At 37.3% G+C, this 13,338-nt stretch overlaps 1 protein-coding gene across 3 annotated transcripts in view; it reads right to left on the reverse strand.

Annotated features, from left to right (window-relative positions):
* The window catches only part of LOC117287951 (inactive tyrosine-protein kinase PEAK1-like), a 37,912-nt gene that overhangs the window by 9,727 nt on the left and 14,847 nt on the right, over positions 1 to 13,338 (reverse strand). For 2 of the 3 annotated variants that reach the window (XM_033768608.1, XM_033768609.1), the window contains exon 2: positions 8,558 to 8,632. The gene's annotated coding sequence lies outside the window, so the exon portion shown is untranslated. Of the gene's footprint in view, positions 1 to 8,557; positions 8,633 to 12,616; positions 12,685 to 13,338 lie in introns of those variants that run through there. The other variant, XM_033768610.1, reaches the window with a different exon arrangement.

Here is a 13,338-nt window from a genome sequence, read left to right on the forward strand (position 1 = left end):
CACCCATGTATGCCACTTGTTTGCACAGTGTAGTATAGTCTAAGATAAATGGGAGCTTAGTGTGAAGTCAAAGATAACAAATCTTAGATTAAAGTTGTGCTTTAATTAAATCAAAGGGTTGTGGTGGTTGTAGTTGGGGTCAGGGGGTTTACTTTAAGAAGTTGCTTCAAAGGATTCCTCATAAAGATGCAAGTGATTGAGTGACAGAATGTTTGCTTTTAAAATTAAAAGCTTATCAACTGAACATGCATTCATAAATAGCCCAGACAGTGTCTCTACTCATATTGGTGGAGAGCGCGTCACATGGGGGTGTTTAAACGGTTGATAATGATCAGTGTTTATAACCGGCTGGCTTCGGTGTGTCAGGCGCGCAAGATTATCACGTGGAATGCAATTCATAGCTATAAGTAACAGCGCGTAATCTATTTCTAAGCGCGCGCGCACACACAACCCTCGCGCAACAGACTCTTCACAAAGTTTTTGAAAGAAATATTTCAAACCTCAAATTTTTAACTGTCAAATTGTATTTTTTAATGTTTTTTTTTAACAAAAGGGCATTTCATGAATGGGAATAACAGAGTAGTGACTCGTTCTTAAACGTCCATATAAAACATTGCAGGGTCGTTGCCGTGCGTTAAAGACCCTCGCCTTCGGCTTGGGCCTTTATCACACAGCAATCGACCCTGGCGGCTTAAAACAGCCGTGTAAGAACTCGTCGCTAACCTTTTATTCCCTTAATGAAACGCCTTCACATTTTTATGGAAACGAAAATTACTTTTCTAAACTGACGACCAAAACATGGGGGAAAAATTCAATAAACCTCCCCCCCCCAAAAAAAAAAACCCATGAATTTAAAAGCAAAACATCATCTAAAGTTTGTTGTTGTTTATTTTATACAATAGATACATGGAAAAATAACATATACTTCCAAATAATTGCAGAACTGTTCTCTATGATCATAACTAATAAACAAACAGAACTTACATTTGGTGTCAATGATGATTGTGTCCCCAACTTTTCAATTGTACAAATATACAAGAAATATCTCTTTTGCCCTATAGTGTATCTTGTACGTGTAGCTTACAATGTGAAGGCATCAGAGGCATACAGTGAACAGTGTACCCTCACAACATCATTGATAGTAAACTAACTTCATGTACGTTCATACAATAAGGGCTAAAACTTAGTTCACTATACCCCCCTGCTGTTTGTTGTGACAGCTTTTCCAATTACATTGCTACACACAAAGACCCATCAGCTGAACGGACAATACTCCACTACCCTTGAACTTTGTAAACAATGTCAATAAACACACATTGTTCACTACTAACTAATCTAAACAAACTCAATTGTTCATTGTCTGCATGGACTCACAGATGAACTGCCCAACCCCCCCATCACAACAAAAAAGTCAAAACAAATATATTCCGCTGGAGAGAGTTGTCATTGTGAAAACTCACACACCAGAAGAATTTAAAAACCCACAAAATAAAAAAACTTCTCCCACAAGTTAAGGTTTGATCAAATTCAGAGATAGAACTCTATTCTCGTACAGCACTCTGTTTTTTATTCATAGAAATTGGCAGGAAAAACCAATTAATGGAAGAGCCCACCAAAAGATTTAGGATGTCCCACGCATGATATGAAACACACACTTTATTATTATAAGCAACATGATTTCAATTGTTCAATCTTTGATGTCACTAAATACGCACAAGGGCTGATAAAGAACTTCCTTGTTTTTAAAACAAGACCATGACGATCTTGAAGTACAAGTAGGCCTATGAAAACAAATTCACTGACAGTCCTACCACAATTGGAAATGGGCCAAATTTAAAAGGAAACAGGATAGATGGATTACGACCATTTTGATTTTATTGAAAATTCTTTAGTCATAAAGAGATCGGTTTTGCTGAACTTTCTTTTGCATTTCAATGCTACGGGCCTGGTCGAGGTTACCCTCTTGGTTTCTGATTTATTTCCCATTGATCTTGTTTTAAAATGGTGTTAACATTCACTAGATCAACTTGCACTGGATATGTATGTATTGTTTTATTTACGTCGCTCTGCTGCGCCTTGAACATCTGTTAAGATTGATTTGGTTAATTACAAATGCCTATTTTTTTTGTTAATATCACTTTTGGATTTGAACTGCCTCTAGCTACCGGGCAACCTCGGTAGTCTAGTTGGTAAGACACTGCTCTAGAATTGCAAGGGTCGTGGGTTCGAATCCCACCCGAGTAATATGCCTGTGATTTTTTTTTTCAGGACTCAATCGTGTATGAGTAAATAAAATAAACATAATAATAATATGTTGTTAATATTACTTTATCCCCGAAGCAAATTTAACATCTCTAATATTACTTTTATTAATATTACTAATAAAAAGTTAACTACACTTTGAAGATATGTCTATTGTCTAGCACCGCCACCCAGCAGTCTCAATTGGCATTTAGCTCGACACCACACTGTAATGTCAATGTTCCAAATGATGGACTGTGTACATTATCACATTTGTGATGTGATGTACATTGTAGTATTAGGCCTTTATGCAAAATATTTAATTTGCAGAGCAACTGTTCAAAATAGGATTATTTAAGAAGTGCATTGAATCGTAACTTTCGAGGACACAAAAGATAATTTATGCCTTGTACAATGAACACATACGAGAAGGGATAATCTAAATGTACTACAAGTACATGGACTGCATTTTAATTTCCCAAAGCAAGGGAAACTAGCATTAGTATGTACACCTGCCTGTATGTGGACCTTGTTCCACAATAGTACTGACAAATTTGCAAATGCCAAGTCTACATGTATGCAATGCATACTTTATGCATACAAAAAATGGTACTCTCTGATCACAGAGCACGGATGACTGACAAAATGCGCACTTGTAATGTGATGTTCAAAATACATTATACAAATCTAACAACACATGTGTCAATACAGTGTACAACCCACACACAACATGCACATACATGTATAATGTTGTTATTTAAGTCAAACCATGGTAAAACTTAATGAATTTTATCTGGTAACAAGTAATAAAAGAACACTATACCTTCCATAACAACTTAACCCATGTTAAATAACTAACCTGTGAAAATTTGAGCTCAATTTGTCGTCAAGTTGCGAGTTGACTATGAAAGAAAATAACACCATTGTCACAGGAAGTTGTGTGCTTTCAGATGCTTAATTTCGAGACCTCAAATTTTAATTCTGAGGTCTCAAAATCAAATTTATGGAAAAATAACTTCTTTCTCAGAACTATGTCACTTCAGAGGGAGCCATTTCTCACAATGTTTTATACTATCAACCTTGCCTCATTACTCGTTACCAAGTAAGGTTTTATGCTAATAAAAATTGTGAATAGTTACCAATAGTGTCCACTGCCATTTAAGGTAGTCGTCATACTTTGGTAACAACCTTGAAAAAAAGAGGTGTACTTTTTATCCGAAAGTCTGTTCATTATTCAAAGACGGTAATAAAGATGCTCACGAAGTTAGATATTGTACTTACACATCAAATCGTTCATGATTGAAATCCAGCCTTAACACAGAGTACAGTTTGAAGAGAAATATCAGTGAGTACAGTAGGCCTATTGGAGAGTTTCATGACAACACCTCCTCAAGCCAGTCTTCTTCCATGCAATCTCATCCCATTACAAGCACTTTAAAACACTCAACTTTTACCGCCCAGGATTAAAGGTGGAAATTGGGCCCAGTGTGGAAATCCTTAAGGAGGGGAACTACGTCCCCGAAAGAGATTAGTTTGGGGGTCGCTTCATTTGTGAAAGAATGCACCCAAAGACCCGCCCTCCTCCCGCCTCCCCTCTACCCTTGACATTGTGTCCATCCTACACCCCTAAACCCCAATCAATACCCCTATCTGGTCAGCTTCCTAAAGGCATTGGACACTATTGGTTACTAATCAAAATAATTTTTAGCATAAAAACTTACTTGGTACAAGCAACAGAGAGCTGTTGATAGTATACAATATTGTGAGAAACGGCTCCCTCTGTAACATAGTTTTTGAGAAAGAGGTAATTTCTCACTAAAATATCTGAAATCGGGACCACAGCTGAGGTCTCCAATTCAGACCTGAAGCCTTTTATTACATCTGAAAGCACACAAATTTGTGCAACAAGGGTTTTTCTCCCTTCAATTTTCTTGCAACTTTGAGGACCAATTGAGTCAAAAGGTTCACAGATATGTTATCTTAAATGCATTTGGGATTAACCAAGTGAGAATACTGGCTTTGACTTATTATGTACCAAAGGTGTCCAGCCAGGCCAGGGGTGGATTTCACAAAGGTAGTCCTAACTTATGTAGGACTAGTCCTAGGCAATGCTAAGAGATAGGACCAGTCCTAAGTTAGGATGAGTTACTGGTCCTAACTTAGGACTGGTCCTATCTCTTAGCATTGCCTAGGACTAGTCCTAAGTTAGGACTACCTTTGTGAAATCCACCCCTGTGCCTTTAAAGACAGTGAACACTATTGGTAATTACTCAAAATAATTATTAGCATAAAACTTTACTTGGTAATGAGTAATGGGGAGAGGTTGATGGTATAAAACATTGTGAGAAACGGCTCCCTCTGAAGTGACATAGTTTTTGAGAAAGAAGTATTTTTTCACGAATTTGATTTCGAGACCTCAAGTTTAGAACTTAAAAGCACACAACTTTGTGTGACAAGGGTGTTTTTTCTTTCATTATTATCTCGCAACTTCGACGACCGATTGAGCTCAAATTTTCCCAGGTTTGTTATTTTATGTATATGTTGAGATACACCAAGTGAGAAGACTGGTCTGTGACAATTACCAATAGTGTCCAGTGTCTTTAAAGGCAGTGAACACTATTGGTAATTACTCAAAATAATCATTAGCATAAAACCTCTCTTCGTGACAAGTAATGGGGAGAGGTTGATAGTATACAAACATTGAGTGGCTCAGAGTGGAATGGGAGGAATATTATCGCAAGGTAAATTTAGACTGTTCCATTTCACGTGGCGAAGCCGAATGAAATGGAAAGGTCCAAGTTTTACCGAGCGATAATATTCCTTCCATTCCACGAATTAAAGCCACTTAATATTTGTTTTAAATAACTGACACGGATCACAACCTTTTGCACAGGTACTCCTTTGTTTTAGCAGCGGCGCGGCGACGCTGTACTGCTCAAAAACATTGGGAACAAGGATGATCCTAAGTGTTGAATGGGAAATGCTATTCCCATGGGCGAATAGGTTTTTTTGTTCGCCGGTGCGGATGGGAGTGATAGTGAATGTCACGTGAAGTAAGTTCCATCAATCAAATGACAAGGATCTGTACGTCAGTTATATAATATAAAACATTGTGAGAAACGGCTCCCTCTGAAGTGACATAGTTTTTAAGAAAGAGGTAACTTTCCACAAATTTGATTTTGAGATTTAGAACTTGAGGTCACGAAATCAACCACCTACACGCACACAACTTTGTGTGACAAGGGTGTTTTTTTCTTTCATTATTATCTTGCAAGTTCGATGACCGATTGAGCTCAAATTTTCACAGGTTTGTTATTTTATGCATATGTTGAGAAACACCAACAGTGAAGGCTAGTAATTGACAATTTCCAATAGTGCTCAGTGCCTTTAACTATCAAGAAATTGTTCCTTTCAGATAAAGCAGGAGGACAGTTAAAGAGGAAAGTCTGGAAAGTTCAGAGCTTATGGTTAAGTCTACACATGTAGATCCTTACACAGGTCTTACTTAACGTTGCACCCTATTTAAGCCAAAGAGGATCAGCTTACTGGTTTACAAGCCTTTCTTGACATTACTTTTACAAAGTTTGACTTGAACTTACACGGAGGCGGCGAGGGCCTTTAACGCCCTGGGCCCAATTTCATCCGCTTAGAACGTTTGTGCTTAGCAGAAATAAGCAGTATACCAGGCGCAAATTTACACGGGATATGGTATTTTGACTGGTAACCTTATTCTGGTTAGCATAATTTTGTTTTGCTTAAAGGATAGGTACATGTTTGGTAGTTGTCAAAGACCAGTCTTCTCACTTGGTGTATCCCTACATAAGCGTAAAATAACAAGCCAGTGAAAATTTGAGCAAAATTGGTCATCGAAGTTGCGAGAAAATTATGAGAAAAACAGCACCCTTGTTGGACGAATTTGTGTGATAACAAGTCTGTTATTATTTTAGTGAGAAATTACTTCTTTCTCAAAATCCGAGGGAGCCGTTTCTCACACTTGTTTATACCATCAACAGCTCTCCAGTGCTCATTAGCAAGTCAGTTTTTAAGTTAATATTTGTTTTGAGTAATTTCCAAATGCGTACCTTGCCCTTTAACCAAGCTGCTACAAACTCTGTCTAGACCCTGTGTGTACAGCAATCATACTTTCACAATTTCCCGACAGCTAAAAGAATCCATACTATTTTTCCCCTAGCCTCAATTACGTTTGTTTATATTTGGGATTAAAGAGAGAAGATTGATAAAGTACATCAAACGAGGAGAAAGATTTGTATTGATGATTTTTTGAAAAAATTTGTTCCCAAAATTTTCCTTTTCCAAACAGATTGTAAAAAAAGCACAGAAAAATACGTTTAAAAATTGCCTTTAAAAAAGATTGACAGCGCGTTGAAAGCAATTGAATCCTGTAGTGTTGATATAATATCACACATTGACTGGCCTTGATGGGGCACTGCAGTGTTATTTTTCTCTCTAATAGACAGCACATGTATGGATATTATATTGCAATGGGAGAGGAAATAATTACTGGACCAATGAGTCTTTGGAATTACTGGAATTTGGGGAGTTGTTGTTACAAAAGATTGAGTTGGTATGGCGTCAAAGAGTTATTTGACAACAACAAGGTATTGACAAGGCCTATAACCCTTGATATGGACACAGTGGGAATGTGCTGCCAACCAAGATTATTTTTTTCAAAATGGTTATTTTTCTAAATAAGCATGGCTCACAGCTATAGAATACATCTAAGTGACGTTGACAGAGGAATTAAAGCAACAGTGTGGTGGTTGTTTACAAGTTCTGTAGGGACCAAATAAATTTTATTTTGATTTTCAGTATCGCCTAACGATGATTAGAGTAAGCTTGTCGAAACGTTGGAACCAATTAAGAACTCATTCCAAGTGAAGTTTATAACGAGAAGTCACCTCGATCCACTAAGCTTAAAAGTAGAAGTCCAGCCAATTATGGCAGTAGTTCAAAATCATGACAGTTCTTTTCAATTTCAGAACTGAAAAGTACAAAAAAAAGTCTCCTGAATTCCGTAAATCTACTCCGCAGTAGTAGAGTTTAAAGCAAGACAAGTTCTCAAAATGACATTTATCTACCTAGCAAGTAGATTCATTTACATGGTGTTACAGCAAACCAAATATTGTGTGATACCTCACATGAAATGCCTCCAATCCCATAACGTCCAGTATGAACATGGTAAAAATAGTGGTTGAATCCCATATAGTCCAGTATGAACATGGTAAAAATAGTGGTTGAATCCCATATAGTCCAGTATGAACATGGTAAAAATAGTGGTTGAATCCCATATAGTCCAGTATGAACATGGTAAAAATAGTGGTTGAATCCCATATAGTCCAGTATGAACATGGTAAAAATAGTGGTTGAATCCCATATAGTCCAGTATGAACATGGTAAAAATAGTGGTTGATGAACAATTAGAGTGGTTACAATGGTACAATAAAATAAAAGTATCATTACCACCATTTGGGGTTCAACAAATTCATCATCTTAGCTGGTCAATTGCATGCAGACCCATTGACATCACTTTTACTAAAAAATGTTGTCAGAAAAATATTCCAACAGTGACGCAAATCAAAAAAGTAGCCAAGTACAAACAAATGATTTGTACCAGGGTGTGTTTACCAGCCAAAATAGCAAGTCACATAGATGTGACTGTTTTCCTGCTTAATTTTGTTTAGCAGAACACTTTTAATGACTATTTTCTTCAGCTCTCATTTCATAGCACTGCTTTTACTTTACAATAAGCAAACTTTCAGGCTAACAATAGCGGGAAAAGTTGCAATTTCACACCCATACATGTCACTGTCAGCAAGAAAATTAGGTGGCCAGCTTGCGCATTCACCATGAATTTGCCTTTGTAGCGTCATTCATTTGCATACAGTATTGAGCACCGGATTGTTAGCATGCTTTTCATGTGCTTATGGTTAGCAGAGCTACTTGTATGAAATGGAAACTTGTGCAGTAAGAACAAAATTGGTCGTTAAACCGCTCTCTAAAGTTTGGCCCTGGTCATTGTTTGTATTACAAGAAAAATGACTAGACACCACATCAGCATAATGTTTGCTCTCAGAGATGGCATATCTTACACTTCAAAAAATAAATCACATAATTTGCTGAACAAATTTGCAGCCTGGATCTTTGGTTAAACTTAATTTTTTATCCGGACCTTAATTGCCCCATAAAAGTATGGACGAAAAAATTAGTCATCAGATCTTGGCATGGCCAACGCCAGAAAATCAATTAGCAGAGCTCTGAGTAAAATGAGATCATCAATTTTGGAGATTACTGTTACCTTTTACGACATTCTGCTGCATCATCACTGGAAGTCTCTGCTTTTGATACCTTTTAGTAAAACTCTGCTTCATGTCTAAAAAGAATAAGAAAAAAAGAAAAATCAATAAGTTTTTTTAACAAATCGCTAATGAAACAAGTACATCTGTTTTCTTGGCAGATCTGACCTGAACTTAGATTTAAATTTGTTAACTTGCAGCACTATTATGTGAAACAAATTAAATTGGAAAAAATTGGGAGTAATTTTCAACAAAAATCCGGCTGGCCAAACCTGGATTTGGGGATGAGTGGAAACTACAACATGCCATTTTGACAATGTTGGATCTCTGTTCACACAGTACCTACGGAAAATTTTAATAAAAAAACAAACAAAAAACAGACAAGGCTAAAAAGATGCGCTCTAAAACATTACTCAGATTAACGCGAAAGCAAAGAGTCAATGTTTTCCTTCGGAAACGAACAGCCTCCGTAAAAACACAAAATGAGGCAAACACAAACAAATGATTCTAAAACTCTCTTCCCACAGGCTGCCTACAATGTTTAAACAAGTGGCATTATGGATGGGTGACACGTGCATTTAGCAAATGCAACATCCTCACAATGTGTTAAAATAGGGTTGGGTCCTTTAAGACTTTTTGTGTCCTGTTAAAGTAGGATTTGAAACTTGGCAAGGTGGAAATTATGATAGAGGCCTTGTAAGGTTCGCGGTAACACCAGTATAACGATAATCTCTAAATGAGTTGGGGTGGTACGGAAAGGAACTGTTGGTTTCAACTTGAAAGTTTCGATCAGTATGCTCTGATCGTCTACTCTTCTGGAGAAAAGCCTGTTAGAAGTACAACAACATAGTAATATTGGTGCCTTACAGCGATCAAATCCGACACTTAGTGGAGCTCAAGACACTGAAACATTCACAAACAAAAGAGAAATAACTAGGTGTGTGTAGAGCCTTCTATTTAGATAAATGTGTACAAACTATAAGAATCCAATTCACAATTACTGAAAACTACTTCAAGATTGAACAATATGTCAAAATGCAAACGACAACCTCGGCGCCATCAATGGTAGGAAATAAAACACACAGATCTTCAGCCTGTGCACTTTGAGCCAATTTCCTTGATATAAGCACTGTACTTTAGGTTTAAAGGCACCAATGGGAGACTTTCTGGGACGATAGAGGGCAGCAGACTTACCGGGTAAATCCATTGTTCTCAGAATTATGCGCATGTTCAGAACTACGTAAACAATGGAAATTTACCCGGTATGTCTGCTGCCTCCTAGCGTTGGAAAGTCTCCTATTGTAAAAGATCAGTATTCTCACTTGGTGTATTTGAACATAAATTAAATAACAATTAACAAACATGTCAAAACTTGGGCTAAAACTGGTCATCAAAGCAGTGCAACAAATCAATGAATAAAAAAAAACACCCTTGTTGCACAAACTTTGTGGATTTCAGATAAAAAAGGCTTCAGGCCTGACGTGTTTTAACATTTCAGTAAGAAATAACCTCTTTCTAAGAAACTACGTTACTTCAGAGGGAGCCGTTTCTCACAATGTTTCATCAACAGCGCTGCCTCTCCATTGCTCATTACCAAGCAAGTTTTGATGTCAACAATTTTTTTGTTACCAATAGTGTCCAGTGCCTTTAAACAAAAAATGTATTATAAACAAACATTCTGGAAACCTCCAAGGGATGTGGATGTTACTTCCTGGAGATTCGCCAATCTGGAGATCTAAAAAAGATTGACAAAATGCTTTTTGGACTTATGCCCAATGTCATAGTGTCTTTTAATAACACTGACACACCGGATGAGGATGGCACTTTCCAACACTTAAAGACGCTACCTTAAATACATCCATGATTCATGTTGCTATTGAGAGAAACATTTGGAAGTCCATGTTTTAAATTTGTTTTACTTGGAGAAAAAAACCCACTGTGTGCCTACATTAACTGTACACCATGTACATGTAGCCATTGCTGGAATAAAGAAGTCCAGCTCACATGTCTTCATGTTGTCTTCACTTCAATAAAAAAAAAAACATATACATGTAGCCTACAATGTACATGTGTATAACTGTGCAGCCAACGTACAGTGTAGTGGTAAACATTGCTTGAATTTAGGGGAAAATCCATAAGACAAATGAGTAAGCTTGCAGTTTTAAAGCAATAAATGTATTTTATCCCTCCTTAAACAAATCCTGTACCAGTACCTTTAAAGACACTGGACACTATTGGTAATTGTCAAAGACCAGTCTTCTCACAGTGTATCTCAACATACATTGTGTATGCATAAAATAACAAACCTGTGAAAACTTGAGCTCAATTGGTCGTCAAGTTGCGAGATAATAATGAAAGAAAAAACACCCTAGTCACAAGAAGTTGCATGGTGTCAGATGCTTGATTTCATGACCTCAAATTCTAAATCTGAGGTTTTGAAATCAAATTCGTGGAAAATAACTTCTTTCTTGAAAACTACACCACTTCAGAGGGAGCCGTTTCTCACAATGTTTTTTACTACCAACCTCTCCCCATTACTTGTTACCAAGTGAAGTGAGGTTTTATGCTAATAATTATTTTGAGTAATTACTAATAGTGTCCACTGCCTTTAAAGTTGTCTGGACCCTAGGACCCCACCATTGGATCCATCAACACATGGTTGTTGTAGCATCAGCTGTTGTTACAACAAAGTCCTTTAAAGGTATGTAGACACCCACAACACTACTCTCCCAGGGGTAGGGGTCTGTCACTTTACCTCACAGGGTCAACATGTCAACACAAACTATTCTAGCTCTGGGAGTCTGATTGCATAATGAGGGTATCCACTGTAAGCATCTGCAAGCACAGCCTTGATTGAAGGATATGTACATGTACTTGTGTTGATATGTACTTGTGTTGTTCAGAATTAATTGATTGGAACCTACATGTACTTGTTACACAAAACCTCCACTTGATTGAGGCATGGAGGTCATTACAGTGATAAACAGGTTTCAGCAAAAAACTATCAATCCGTGGAGGATGGACATGCCTATAATGCTTATTTTTTGAAAGGGCAAGGGCACCAAGGCATTTTCTCTTTGGTAAAGGGGACCCTATGAGGGAATTGTAAATATATACTGTGCATTTCATAGAGGCAATCGCCTTCCTTGACTCCGTAGGGGCCTGGATAAATGTGCACAAACTATGAGGATCCAATTAAAAATTACTGAAAACTACTTCAACACCTTGTCAAAATGCAAACTATCAGCCTCGGCGCCATCAAATGGTACGAAAACAAACACACAGATCTTCACCTGTGTACTTTGAGCCAATTTCATTGATCTTGATATTTTTACTGCACAAATCGCGTCAGATGTGGCTGTTGACACTAAGCACATTGTAAATTTTGCAAAAAAAATTGTCTCACATTAAAGACCAGCTCATACTTCTTCCAAAACAAATTAAGTTTTTAAAATTGAACAATGGCAACAAAACCATAATTGTAAACGCCAATTATTTTGAAGTGAAAAATTGCCTGATTTTGTGGAATGTGACGCAAGAAGAAGCCAATTCATGTAAGTTCCACAACTTCAGCAAAGAGTGTAGACCTACATGTACATGTATACTACGGTGGAAGACGTGTTGTATTTTCCTTCCTCCATGGTTTCTACCCTAGCTGTGTGGATACAACCACATGGTACTAAAAATGATGTATTGGATACAAGTGAAGTTACTATGTTTCTTACCTCAAGAGCACGGTACTTTTGAGTGACAGACCACAAGTCCTGAAACTAAAATCAACTGCAAGAAACCACCATTTGCCCAACATCTTGAAGATCTTTTACACGTTCCGTTTAGTGTCTCTCAGTACATTAATGAAGCAGAAAGTCAGTCCACACTTAATGTCAATGAGGGTCTTACTGTATGCAAATTCAGACCATCATCTGTTTACCTATTGATTAACTTTGAACAAATTATTGATCTAAATAGAATGAAGGGTTTAACAGTGACGGGATTCCCATTATGAATAAAGAAGTCTTCCCTGACTGATTAAATAGAATACAAAAAGAAGAGATTATGACCTCACAATGCGTGGGTTATAAACCAAGGTTCTTCCTTGTGCTGAGCTGTAGAGCCAAATTTAGCTTATTTGGGGGCTAGAATTCTTGGGCTATTTGTGGAATTTTATGTTCATTGGGTAGACTGGGTTGGTCTACTAAATTCCTTCCTCTAGCTATGGTAATAAAGATCATTAATCACGATTCTTGGGTGTTTGTGATTCTTGGGTGTTTGTTACAGACTTGGTCTAGACATCTGCTCTGCAGACTGAGTGTGAAATTCTCTTAAAATGCTCAAATTGACCTTTAGCGTGTGGCCACCATCTTTGTCTTGTTTCCGCTGTGCTCTGTTTTCAGTTACACTAAACAGGGGTCAGACACTTTTCACGAGATTCAAAACCTCTGAAATCAGACAATTCTCTGAAGAAAAAAAAAACGCCAAGAAATTATTGCTTAAGATAGAGGGATTGAATGAACTCACGTTTGGTATAGGCCCTAATTGTAACCCACTGGGTTTCTTTCAATGACAGAGTTTTAGATTAGCATACCATAAAACTAAACTGTGAAAATATCAAAACGAGGTAGCATTAATGAGATATGGTCAAAAGTCTGGAACAGTTATGTCCCCGCAGGAATATTTTAATCTACAATTGAAATACACTTCATGTACATGTAATAATACTAATGATGTACCGGTTCTCAGATTCAAATTTTGGGGGATAGACCTAAACAGTGATATCGATGAA

The sequence above is a fragment of the Asterias rubens genome, chromosome 3 (genome assembly GCF_902459465.1).
Source record: "Asterias rubens chromosome 3, eAstRub1.3, whole genome shotgun sequence".
NCBI classification, from domain to species: Eukaryota; Metazoa; Echinodermata; class Asteroidea; order Forcipulatida; family Asteriidae; genus Asterias; species Asterias rubens.